The sequence below is a fragment of the Trypanosoma cruzi genome, genomic scaffold, assembly GCF_000209065.1.
Source record: "Trypanosoma cruzi strain CL Brener 1047053516763 genomic scaffold, whole genome shotgun sequence".
Taxonomy (NCBI): domain Eukaryota; phylum Euglenozoa; class Kinetoplastea; order Trypanosomatida; family Trypanosomatidae; genus Trypanosoma; species Trypanosoma cruzi.
The window spans coordinates 87,009-99,147 of NW_001849543.1; the positions used below are offsets into that span (position 1 = coordinate 87,009).

Here is a 12,139-nt window from a genome sequence, read left to right on the forward strand (position 1 = left end):
TGCCGGGGGTTGACCACCCACACACGGCACAAACACCCGACAGCAAGAAATTCGTGACACTAAAAATGGGGATTAAATAACCACGCGCTGCAAAGCCCGAACCTCCGCATGAAGAACATCAAGCCCACACAGAAACCCCGTCCCCGCGCAGGAGAATGCCACCGAGAAAGAGCGCAGCGCGTGCCTAAAATGGCAAGCACACATGCGTTGGTGAACGTCACGCTGCCGCCGGTTTCCACGACGGCAGAGGCGTCAGGCCACCGAGAAGGCGCACGTTGCCCGGCGACGACAGCCCAATGGGATCACCACCGGCTGAGCTTCGCCGTCCAACATGCGTGTTTCAGTGCCACAGCAATGCCGGCCTGAACCGCTACCGCACGGCGCGCCACGGCATTGACCGGAAATTGTGAGAACCGGCCGATTTAAACTGTGTGAAGAGGCAATTCTGCATTTACTCCGCTGCGGCTCCCACTTCGGGTGCCGAGGCTCTCTTTTAGATCTCCGATCATTGGGCGGACGTGCTCTGCGATGGTGGCTGGCGTGTGGGCCTTCGTATTTATTTGGGCAGACACGAGTGATAGTAGCAGTATATATCAACAGCACTGAATAGATATTAATACCGATATTTACATGTCTATCTATATACATATGCGGCCAATAAAGTAGCAATCCAATAAACCAAGAAACCAGGCAATCTTTCAATTTGGAGGGGAGAGAAGGGATATATCCATATCGATACGCATGCGTCAATAAAGAAAGTAACATTTTTATACTCAGGCCCACACCGATATATTTATACATTGATCGATGCTTATTTTTTTATCAACACATCTCTCCATATAATTTTTTATAGGAGCTTCTGAGGCGAATGATCGCGGGAGAGCCGGCGAACTTAGTTAATGTATATGTATATATATCATGCTAAAAACGAATACACCTCTTCACGACACCATTCTGTCTTATGAATTTTGGGAAGGCCACGACTTTAAGGACATCAGGGAGCCGATAGCGGCAGGACAATTTTTTATTTTTATTTTCAAACCCACAGCCACAACGAGGTTGGTTTAAGGAAATGGCATTGGCTTGTTTTACACGGCCTCCGAGTGGAGAGATATTGGCGCCCGTCCTCCGCACCTAGTGCGCCAACATGGCGATATCCAGGTGCAGCTTGCCTTTGTTGATGAAAACGGGCCGTCGGATGCGACGTTAACTGTGGCCACCCCGATGACAGGCTCACGCTTGGTTTCAGGAAACGTCGCCAAACCCGGGGAGGATACGAGCCTCACAGGACATATTGCGAATCCCCGGGCGCCTCGAGTAGCAAATTTCGAGAATCAACTGCTCCCGCTCATTGTGTGGGCGCCGCCCGGGAGTTGAAGGTCCAGCAAGAGCTCGTCATCGCTGAAGGAGGGCGCTTGAGCACGGACCACGCCTGTGCCATCGTGGACGCGCGGGATCGAGGCGCTCAGCTTCATTCGCGGGCGGAAGAGGCGCATAAAAACCCATCGACGCGCGAATCTCACATTGCGGTCTCCGGCGGCCTTCTTGCAGAGCGAGACTGCGCGCTTGCCGGGCGCGAACAGCAGTTGGAGACAATCCGCGCCAAACTACAGGAACGAGAGGCGCGCGTCAGCTCTAGGGAGGCGCAGCGAGCCGCGTGGGAGGCGGAGGCGGCGGGCCGGGAAGAAGCCCCCGCCACTCGGAGAGGTCCTACAGATGGACTTGTCACGCGTGAAAATACGGCAGAAGATGGCGGTACCAAAAAACAGCGTCAGACGCGTTGCTTGATGGTTGGGGGGGGGGGGGGGGCGCCGTCACGCACGGCCCTACGCAATCTCACGCGGGAGAGACGGCAGATCATTCCCCAGACGTCTCGGGGCAATTTCGGGTGACCACATTTCCATTTCTTGATGCCGTTGCCTTCCGCACTTCCTCTTGGACGCCCATTCTGCAACTGAAGAAGAGGCACGAAGTTTCTGCGCATTTGGCGTCACCACTTGGGCCCGGCGTGTATGGAATGAGGGCGTTTCCGGAGTCGCCGCCGACTTCCGGGACCCGCACAATTGTTGGCATCGGGCGGACGACCAGGCTCAACTTCCCTTCGAGTGTTGATTGCGTGGATTGGCGCGGTGGAAGCGGAGCGGGATCCCACCGATCGCTTCATGAATTTTGGCAGGATCTTACTGCAGGCATTCCGGGTGCGGCTCATGACGGCATCCGACCCCGGCATCCCGCTCTCCGACATTCGCGCCCTTCTCCGCACCGCCGTTCATGAGGCCGACGCCTTTGCGAGGGCAACCCAGTCTCTCGCGGAACGGCGGGGTACGCAAATATCGTTGCGATGCCAGTTATGTCATGTTTGTGGACACGACACGTCTACACGCAACGTGCGCAGCGTAGCCCGGAGGAAACCACTTGCCGCGCAGACGGCCGTCAAAAAACGGCAGAGGAGCTGCCCGCTGCTTATGAAAGCGGACGACGGCAGCCCCATCCATTCCATCACATCCCGCCATTCCGCACAGGCGTCGCACCGCGCCGCCGATGCTCCATCCGATCTTTCAAATCGCCCGACGCAATCGTCGAGAAGGGCGACGGAGCTTATCTGCCAACGACGCTCGACTGTGGCACGACGAATGACCGACATCCCTGCTTTGGACCAAGCTATATGAGGAAAGCGAACGAGGTGGCTCGAGAGATGTGGGCGCCGTCAACGTGGGAGCAGAGAATGTCACCAGCGGGGCAATTCACAACCTTTTGCCGCACGCACGAACGGTCGATCAGCGAGGAGAGCTGCGCGGCCTTTTTGATGGGAATATTCGATGTGGCGCCGCCGGCCCAACCGCAGCACGCCAGGATGCTGCGGTCCATGTCGCAAATGGATCGCACCCCGCTGGGCATGGCGATTCTGGGGTTACAAAAAATTGCGGCGCGAAAGGAGACAAAGCAGGTGCGCCCCTCGACAAAGGAAAGGGGTGGACGAATGTATCCGCAGCCGGACCGATTGGAAGGAACGTGTTGTTTTTTGACTCACGTGGGTAACGGCGAGCCGTTGTTCCGAGATCGCGTCCCTGACACCCAACAATTTCACAACGGAGCCGGACGGGACCATAATTTTGGATCGGACCGTGGCGCCAAAGACGGCGGGGCGCATCCCCACCGCGCCTTGCGGTTCGTGAGGGTACGAGGGCAGGTCGTGCTCGACACTATAAAGTTATGCAGGACACTTCAAGAAAACGAAAAGCTCACGAATCTTACGACTGCCAAAGTCGAACGCACTCTGGCCCCTTGGAATGCCACGGTGCATTCCATAAAGCGCGGTGCGTTGAGGCACGCTGCTCAAATCGTGGGGACGCACAATTTGGACCCGCACGTGATCTCGCAGTTGGCGAAGCACGTCGACCCGTTCGACCTTCCCGAGAGCACAGTTCGTTATTTGGGAGGTACACCACACTGCTGACCCGGGTGTCGTCGCTGGTCGCATTGGCGTGAAGGGAGAAGCTGCGGCACGGCAGGAACCCTGGTTGAGAGCAGAGGAGCGTTTTTTCCATGATTTTCATCACAATCATGCTGCTACGATAACGGGACGCGCGCCAAGGACGCGTCCGGCCACTCCACAAGATGAACGAACCATCCCGCTACAGCAAGTCAACGTGCCCGTGTTGAATCTGGAGTGGATCCAGTGTCGGTTGCACCCGGCTACCTTGGAGAGTCTCATGCAAGTTTGGGACTCGTCGGGCGGTCCCCTTTTCCTCAATCCTCCTCCGGTAAAGCGCGCGAAGTCTAGTGGAGGATTTCGGTCTCTGACGCGCTATGGTTGAATTAAGCGGGAATAAATGACGACGCTTCGTCTGCGATAACGGGCGGATGGACAATGCCTTTTTCGGTTCTGGAGGAGAAAACCACCGGTTTACTACGACGATTGACCGCGTGGCCGTGCGACAGCAACAGAGACGACCCTTATGGGGCGAATGCTCCTCTTTTGCACATTTCCCATTATTTGCCACCTGTGGTGGCTGAGGCCGCTTCCTGCCTGGATGCAAAGGCATCCTTTTTTCAAGTCTCTTTACCGCGGGAGACTCGGCGTCTCTTTCGATGCCGCGTGGAGGACGGCACGCTGGCGGAGCTCACACGGCCCCCAATGGGGCAAAAGGCCGGCCCAGAAATTCTCCGGATTATTATTACTTCGGCAATTGCGGTGGTGACGACGGTGGTTCGCCCCCTCCGGGCTGCACGTCCATTGGTGCGCGACGACGTATGGATCGATAATATACGCATTGCAGGGTTGAAAAGCGATGTGACATTGTGGGAGGCCCAAGTGCTTCGTAATGCGGTCGGCCGTCACGCTACGATAGGGGAGGATCGCGAATCGGGTGCCACGCAGTACGCCTTCCTGTGTGTGTAATTTGATCACACTCACCGTGCGGTATCCCTGAGTGACAGGTTTGTCCGGTCTGTATGCGCCATGCCGGCACTCAATTCCTTAACCATCGCGGAAATGGAGATTGTGGCGTCACGGTTTTTGAACCCGGCTGCCATTTTGTGCACGCGTTTATGCGACTACTTTTTCAGCAAGGCAGTGCGACGACGATTATCCGCACTTAACCGGGGGATTGTGCTGGAGACATCCCCGACGAACCTTCCGCCGGCAGCGGTTGGCTCGGGCAAGAGATTGAGACACATCATCGAGAATATAACCGTAAGCGAATCATCGAGCCCACGGAAAAGGCATCGGCCGCCATCATCACGGATGCATCGCTCCGTGGTTGGGGAGCCGTTTTCATTCCAGACTTTGGCGAAGTTAAAATCGCCGGAGGGAAATGGGAGAGGAAGCCTTTTCTTATGATGCAAGCCGAGGCACGCGGTACGCTTAGCCTTATCGGCCTTTAATCGCCATCCTGCCATCCACCATGGATGTTTGGGCGCACAATACTTCGCTGCAAGGACCGGCGAATAAAGGCGGCTCGAAATCGCACGCGTTGACGTGGGAGCTGCGACGGATATATGATTTTTTAGGCTTTCGCGGAGTGTATGTATCCTTTTCCCACGTGCGGTCTGCAGATAACCCCGCAGACGGCATATCACGCGGTCGTGTTTTTAGAATTCAGTAATTGGCGAAGGGGAATCGGCGGTGTCTTGTGGCTGGAGGACCGCAAAGTCCACCACTTCGTAACTAATGATGTTTCAGATCCTAACTGAGGACAAAAGGTCAAGTGAGCGGTCAACAGAATATATATACATTTAATCAGAAAACAACATTGAGGCAATTAATTGCCTCTGCTTTACCTTTCTTTTCCTTCCTATCATGTTTGGTTTCTTGAGATAATTTCAGGATCCGGCCGGCGGCCCGGACGAATATTTCGCTGATGAATAGTTTGCGTACGCTATTGGGAGAAGAATATACGAAACGGATGACGAGAAACTGGCTGCCGAGGGAATGGGTCAGCTCCGTAACGCTGATCAGTTTGGTTCACACAGGATCTCACACTTCTTTTTTGGTGCGGGCAATAAGGAAGATGAAGGGAGCAGCCATGTGACGGTGGCTGATGTCCTTTTGTACAACCGCATACTGTATCGTTATAACCTCAGAAAACCCAACACCGGGATAGTCCCTATTCGACATCCGGCTGCCGAAGAACTGGACACTGCGGTAGAAGTCACAGCGACGGGGGAAGAAAAGCAGAAGGCCACACAGCTGACGACTTCCTTGGCAGACGTTGAAGAGGCTCCAATTGCACAGCCGACTGACTTTCGGTCTGTCCGTGTTCTTGCGGGCAGTGAATCGAGTGCTGAGAATGTTACGGACGAATTGAGTCCACGCACTGCCGCCAAAAGTGACACTTCCGTTCCAGAAACCAATCACTCAGCATCCGATGGCAGTATGAGCATAGACGACCGCCTCGCCCTGATCACCGACGCGAAATTGATCCTGCATGATTTACGTGGTGACAGCACTGCGCGTGTGCGCGTGTCTTGTGTGTTGCTGCTTCTTCTGGGACTGTGTGCATTTGTGGCAGTCTTGTGAGCCGAAGAGTGTGGAATTGCGACTCCTCACGGAGATTGTGTGCCGCGTTCCTCGCGGGTTCTTTTTTTTCCTTTTTTTTTTTTTTTGTAATACTCAGTAATTCTTTTTTTTCTTTTTTTTTTTAATTTTTGGTTGCTGCACACTGTCATGAGTGACGTGTTCCCCCTCTTGTTTTGTTGTTTGTTGCCCACACGCGGTGCCGGCCCTGCGGCTGTGCGTCCCACGGCCTGCACGAAGGGGGGATTGGAAGAAAAGGCCGGATGCCGCAATAAAAGTGAGGAATGTTGTGTGGGCTGGTGGAACAGTGCAATTTCATTTTTTCGTTTTACTTTCTTTTTTTCATTTTTTTTTTTTTGTTTTGGTGCAGGTAATATTTATACAGAACACACGGTCGTCTTGTGCTGAACCGGCACATGAAGTAAAAGTCCTGCCGAATCAACAATTTTTTAATTTTAAATGTTTTTGGGAGTTTTTCTGAACTCCTACCCTTTTGTTTCTTTTTTCTTTTTTTTTTTTTTTTTTAATCCCTGCGGACCTCTTTTTGTCTGTGCCATGTCCACTGCCACTTTGTGTCCTTGTGTCCCTTTTCTTGTCCCTCTGCTGACCGTGCTGTTGACATGCCCCTATTGCCTCTTTTTTTTCCCCCGCTAGAGGCACCGATATTCCGCGACGACGATCGTTTGTGTTCGCCTCTGCGATGTCAACAGATTGGCTGGACGCCGTGCCCCGGCCTGTTGAGTGCACTCGGAGGAGAGCGGAAGGTGTGCGCCGTGCCTCACTGTGAGTGTATGGCGCCACTCGCCACAACCTGCTGTGAGGCGTAATGCCTATCCGTCGGGGCAGAGAGAAGTAAAGGACAGCGCCGTGGACTTGCATGCGCTCCGTCCCTCTCGTTGCGGCCGTGGGTCTGCTGTGCGCATGACTCTATCTTGCGGTGCGACGTGGATGGCGGTGCTTCTGCGTGTGTTGTGCGGCGGGCTTTTCTTCTCCACGTCTTTGCCCTTTTGTGTGTGGGAAAGTTGTGGGAGAGGATGTGTGCGGGAGAGTGAGTGTGGGTGGCTGCCAGCTCCGCCCCGCGCATTGGGGTCTTCCATACACGTGGATTTGCTTGACGGCGTTTCGCGGCACCCAGGGTGTAGCGAGGAGGAGGATGGGGAGGATCTGTTGTGGGCGGAAGGAGGATGGACAGGACAGTCCCCTTCTGTGTCCTTCCCCGTGTCGTTGGCGGCAAATACTGAGAGCATAAATTTGAGCGAGTGCGGGGTGAAAGGTTTATGCCGTTTTGCGTGTGCTACTCAATCGTCGTCGTTGCACGCTGTCGTCACGGTGCGTTGTGGTGCGGTGCCGTTTGATGAGGGAAGGGCGCGATGCTACGGCTACTGCGCACCACAACCATTTATTGCCTCTGCACCGTCATTGTTTTTTTTTTTTTTTGCTTCACGATGGATTTGTTGGAGGAGCTTTGGTTTTGGTGCCTGCTTCACGGCGTTTCGCCTTGTGTGTCGGTTGCGGTGCTTCCACGTGGTGCCAAAGCGTTTGATGGGGTGTTTACCCTTCTTTTTGAGTCCTGCAGCCAGCCTTGTTTTGCTCATGGCGGCAGCAGTGGGCCTCTGCGGCTGCGTGTTCGTCGCGCTTGTCGCATTTCTTGCTGTTGCTCCCTTGCTGTGTTGGTGGGGAGTGGGCGGGTGACGGCGTCGGTGGAGTTGCGCCCCAGTGGGAGAGAGAAGGCACTGACCGCTGCTGAATGCGACAGTCTTTGCCGCAGGCAATCTGGAGGGATGGTGTCGTTGTTGCCACGACCAACTGAGATGGATGAGGGCCGCACTGCGTCTCTTTCCCCTTTCTTCATCATTGCAGTTTTCTGTAGACACACGCACCGCACGGCAGCGACGCGACCACCATCCAGACGGCCGCGAGCCAATCGGACTTTGCAATTGATTTGGGTTAGGGTTTCTCGTGACTGGGGGCCGTCGCCGTGCTTCTTCATCCCTTCCTTCTGTGTGTAATGCCGTCTGCGCGTATGTTGCCGCCCCTTGTTGTGCAATGCCGACCCACGTGAGCGAAAAACGACGCTTTGACTGCTGGCAACTGGCGAATCCTCCACCCCTTTCCCGCGTCACCACTTTATTCTTTTACGCGCTTGATGGCTGCTGGTTGTAACGCTGCCACGTGGGTCTGTCCCGGCCCTTGTGTGTCTTTCACGGCATCGGGACTGCTCTGTGGTAGAAACATTTGGTTGCAAAAGCGGTGCCAATGGTCATGTGTCCTTTGCCGGGATCTTACCACTCTGCATGGTGGTTGTGTGGGGCTGCGTGGGCGGTGGGAGGGCGGTGGTGTCACTGGCGTGATTGTGTCTGCGCTGCTTTGTGTCGGCGGTTGTGCTTTGTTTGAGACTGTTCGTGACCGGATGCCTCTGCGTGCCACTGTGCTTAGTTATTGTTGTTTCTTTCTTCTTCTCCTCTGACCGAGCAGATAGAGATAATTTGGATCGACCTGCACAACTATCGTTTCAAGGTATTAGGAATCGCTTGCATTATTAGGATTAGCAGTAGTGTGATAGCGATCTATCGGAATTGTGTTTCTGGATTTTCCATCTGTAGGAAGGGATTTTTCTAAGCAGCAGTTACGGTCGACGGGAAGAGTGCAGCACACCACGGCAGCCCTGTTGATATCTGTTTGGGTCTGTGGATGTGGTCTGCGGTGGATGCGTGTCCGCGCAGCCGGCACCGTGTGCAGCGCAGTGCCATTGCGGCTATGCGTGCGGCGCTTCTTTTTGCGTTGGCACTGGTTGCGGCGGCGGCGTGGATGCCTGCTGTGCATGCGGTGGTGCTGCGACTGCGGGGCGGCACGGTGGACAGAGCCATCACGGTTGGCCGCGCCGTGGACACGGTGCTGATGGACGGCGTGTCCATCACGAACGCCGTGGCCGTGGTGTTCGACGTGGCGGCGATGCTTCCCGGCGCGCTGCGCATCGAATTGAGGAACTGCGTGTGCGACGGCGGTGCGCAGATCTACGTGCGGGGCTACAGCGGCGAGCCGGCGAGTGACCGGAGCCTGGAGGTGAGCGTGATCGGGCTGTCCGGGAGCTACTGCTCGCTTGTGTTTGTGCACAACCTGCCGGCACAGACGAACGTGACGGTCCGTGACTCGACGATTGTGACGGCGGGACCGATGCGCTACTCCCAGCTGAGCGGGCTGACGGACGCTGTGGCGTCGCCGCTTGTGCTGCACGCGACGTCGCTGTTGCAGTCGCAGCTGCGTGTGAGCAACACTGTGCTGAGGTCGTTGCACGCGGGCGAGTCGGCGGTGTACGTTGGCGGCGGCGTGGACCTGCTGTCGAGCGCTGTGGTGCTTGACGGCGTGTCGCTGGAGGCGTCGGGCGGTCTGACCGCGTCCGCGATGCGTGTGGCGTCCTCGTCGCGTCTCAGTCTGCGGAGCCACTCGGTGTTCTCCGTGACGAACGTGTCGGTTGTGAGCAGCGGCGGCGGACTTGTGCTTGGCGAGCGCCTCGAGGTGGTTGATTCGGTGCTGCGCTTCGTGGGCGTCGAGGGGTCTGTCGCGTCGTCGCTGGTGCGCTGCGACGGTGGAACGATCGGTGGCGGCGGGTGGCTGGACCTGCGCGACGTGTGGGCGGTGGGCGAGACGTCGTCCGTGGCATCGCTGTCGGGGGTGACGCTGAGCGGCGGCACCGTGTCGATTGCGCGCTGCGCTGCCACTGGCGCGACGCTTGTCGCCGGACCGGCGATCACGAGCGGCGTCGTGACCGTGCAGTGCCCCTGGCTCAGCCGGCCACCTCAACGTGGTGCCAGGGTCTAGTACTCTTTGCTAGAGAGGAAGCTAAGCGCCTGCTGCCCATCCGCTGCCCGCGGAGAGGCAGGAGGCGCCGCACAAACGGGTCGGAAGGGCACCAGATGGAGCCATTTACATGGCTGCCCGCGGAGCGGTATTTCTATCCGCTGCTGAATTCCATCGGCGCTTATCAGCGCTATACATACCGTTTGCGTGCCGTATGTGACGCGCAACGACAAAAGCTACTGCTAAGCGGAGACATTGAGCAGAACCCAGGCCCCATAGCAGTACTCCAGATGAACGTTTCTTGCCTCACGCCGTCAAAACTCGCAACATTAATGGCGCAAGGAGCAGACATAATAGCCATTCAGGAGACTTGGAAGTCGTCAGAGCAGATCGCCAGCATGCACACTGGAGATTATGTGCTCTATGCACAGTCGCGCATCGGCAAGGGAGGCGGTGTGGCGGTGCTGGTGCGGAAAAATCTCCGCTCCAAGCGTATACCTCTCACCATCCCCCAGCACGACACCAGCCTTGAAGTGGTGGTGGTCCAGGTTGCTCTGGACCAGAACCGTGATCTTATTGTAGCGAGTGCCTATATGAGACCACCACCGCAAGTAACGCAATCCTTCAGGCGGTTAGTAAACTGCCTTCCAGCCTCGTCGCCGCTCCTGCTGTGCGGGGATTTCAACATGCATCACCCACAGTGGGAGCCATTCTTGGAGACTTCTCCAAGCGAGGTTGCTGCAGAATTTTTAGAACTGTGCACGGATGCGGGACTCACCTTGGTTAACACCCCTGGTGAGATCACGTATGCCCGTGGCACAAGAGAACGATCCTGTATCGATCTGACATGGTCAAAGCATTTGACTGTGTCGGATTGGTCAGCTTCCGTGTCGCCGCTTAGTGATCATTATGTGCTGACATTTACGCTGCATCAGGCATTTAAGGATACCATACCTTCGGCACCCCCTTCGGCACCTAAGTTTTTCTACAGTTGGGGGAAGTGCAAGTGGGATTTATTCATCAAGGACTTCGACGCACAACTTCCGGCATACGACTATAAAAAGCAGTCCACCGGCATTAAGGCTTTCACGAGAGCGCTTATAACTTCGTATCGACGACATTGCCCCCGCGGCATGCACAAGGACGGTCCCAGGCTTTGGGACGACACTCTCATGGAGGCAGAGCGGATTGCTACCGACAGCAAGGCCCGCTATCTACAGTTACCGACGCCCGACCGTGAGGCAGAAATGCAACGGACAAGGAGTCAATTCTTCCTCCTGCTCCGAGAGCGCTTGCGCAACACGTATCTACGCCGCATCAGCAAGTTAAATCCAGGCGAGCCACTCGCATGGAAATACATTTCCGGACGAAAAAAGGCATCACTTCCATCTCCCACATCAATGTTATTAGGAGATGGTCAACACACTTATAAAACAGCAAGGAGAGCAGCGAATGCTCTCAATCGCATCTTTCTTCCATTTCACCCCTCTCACAAGGCAGTTAGGTTTTCCAAAGGCATCAACAGACAGAGTGCATCCTTGAACATTAATGCTTCTTTTCTTTTTGGGCAGCAGAACAATAGCGAGTCTGCTGCCTCATTTACTTCATTTTCTTCTACTTCTTCTAGCTCCGAGCCGCAGAACAACAGCGAGTCTGCCGCTACTTCTAGCTTAGTTTCTTCCACCTCTCTTATCTCTTGTATTTCTGAGCCGCAGAACAACAACGAGTCTGCCGCTACATCTACTTCAGGTTCTTCACTCTCATCTAGTTCTGAGCCACAGGACAAAAACGAAGCTGCCACCACATCTGGTTTAGTTGCTCATCTTCACTCCCCTCTTGATGCACCTTTTAATCGTACGGAACTGCTTGCTGCGCTACGTAATACGCCGTATGGCAAGGCCCCCGGACCGGATGAAGTCTACAGTGAGGCACTGCGACATATTTCGTCAAAGGGCCTCCGATTCCTTCTTCGTTGCATTAACCACAGTTGGACGACCGGTACGATTCCGGTTGAGTGGAGACGCGCCACCATCGTTCCACTCTTAAAACCCGGTAAGTCGCCGGAACTGCTTGAGTCATATCGACCCATCAGCCTTACCTCCATTGTGAGTAAGGTTGCTGAGAAAATGGTACTGAAGAGATTGCTTTGGGTGTGGACGCCGCACCCCCACCAGTATGCATATCGTAGTATGCGTACCACGACGATGCAGCTGGCACACCTGATACACGAAGTGGAGCATAATAGAAATCACTATTTCCAAGTGAGCCTTCCCAAGAAAAGCGGTATTGGCATCAACTCCACTACAGACCCCATCGGACCCT

At 55.3% G+C, this 12,139-nt stretch overlaps 1 non-coding gene and 2 pseudogenes across 1 annotated transcript, besides 11 other annotated features; all 3 read left to right on the forward strand.

The window, feature by feature from the left end:
• Window positions 1–4,715: part of a sequence feature (areas not merged during assembly with more than two copies in the genome that could not be assigned to a particular haplotype) that runs on past the window's edge.
• Window positions 852–1,052: a mobile genetic element.
• Window positions 852–5,393: a mobile genetic element.
• Window positions 1,794–1,814: a sequence feature (GC_rich).
• Window positions 4,716–5,684: a sequence feature (heterozygous, non-Esmeraldo-like haplotype).
• Window positions 5,124–5,357: a mobile genetic element.
• On the forward strand, window positions 5,357–6,022 carry Tc00.1047053508303.120 (annotated as a pseudogene).
• Window positions 5,685–12,139: a sequence feature (areas not merged during assembly with more than two copies in the genome that could not be assigned to a particular haplotype).
• Window positions 6,081–6,108: a microsatellite.
• Window positions 6,338–6,382: a sequence feature (T-rich).
• Window positions 6,511–6,544: a microsatellite.
• Tc00.1047053508303.140 lies at window positions 8,043–8,113 on the forward strand. Its single transcript, XR_008255506.1, has one exon. It is a non-coding gene; the product is annotated as a C/D small nucleolar RNA (snoRNA), TB8C3C3 (small nucleolar RNA).
• Tc00.1047053508303.130 lies at window positions 8,711–9,799 on the forward strand (annotated as a pseudogene).
• Window positions 9,797–12,139: a mobile genetic element.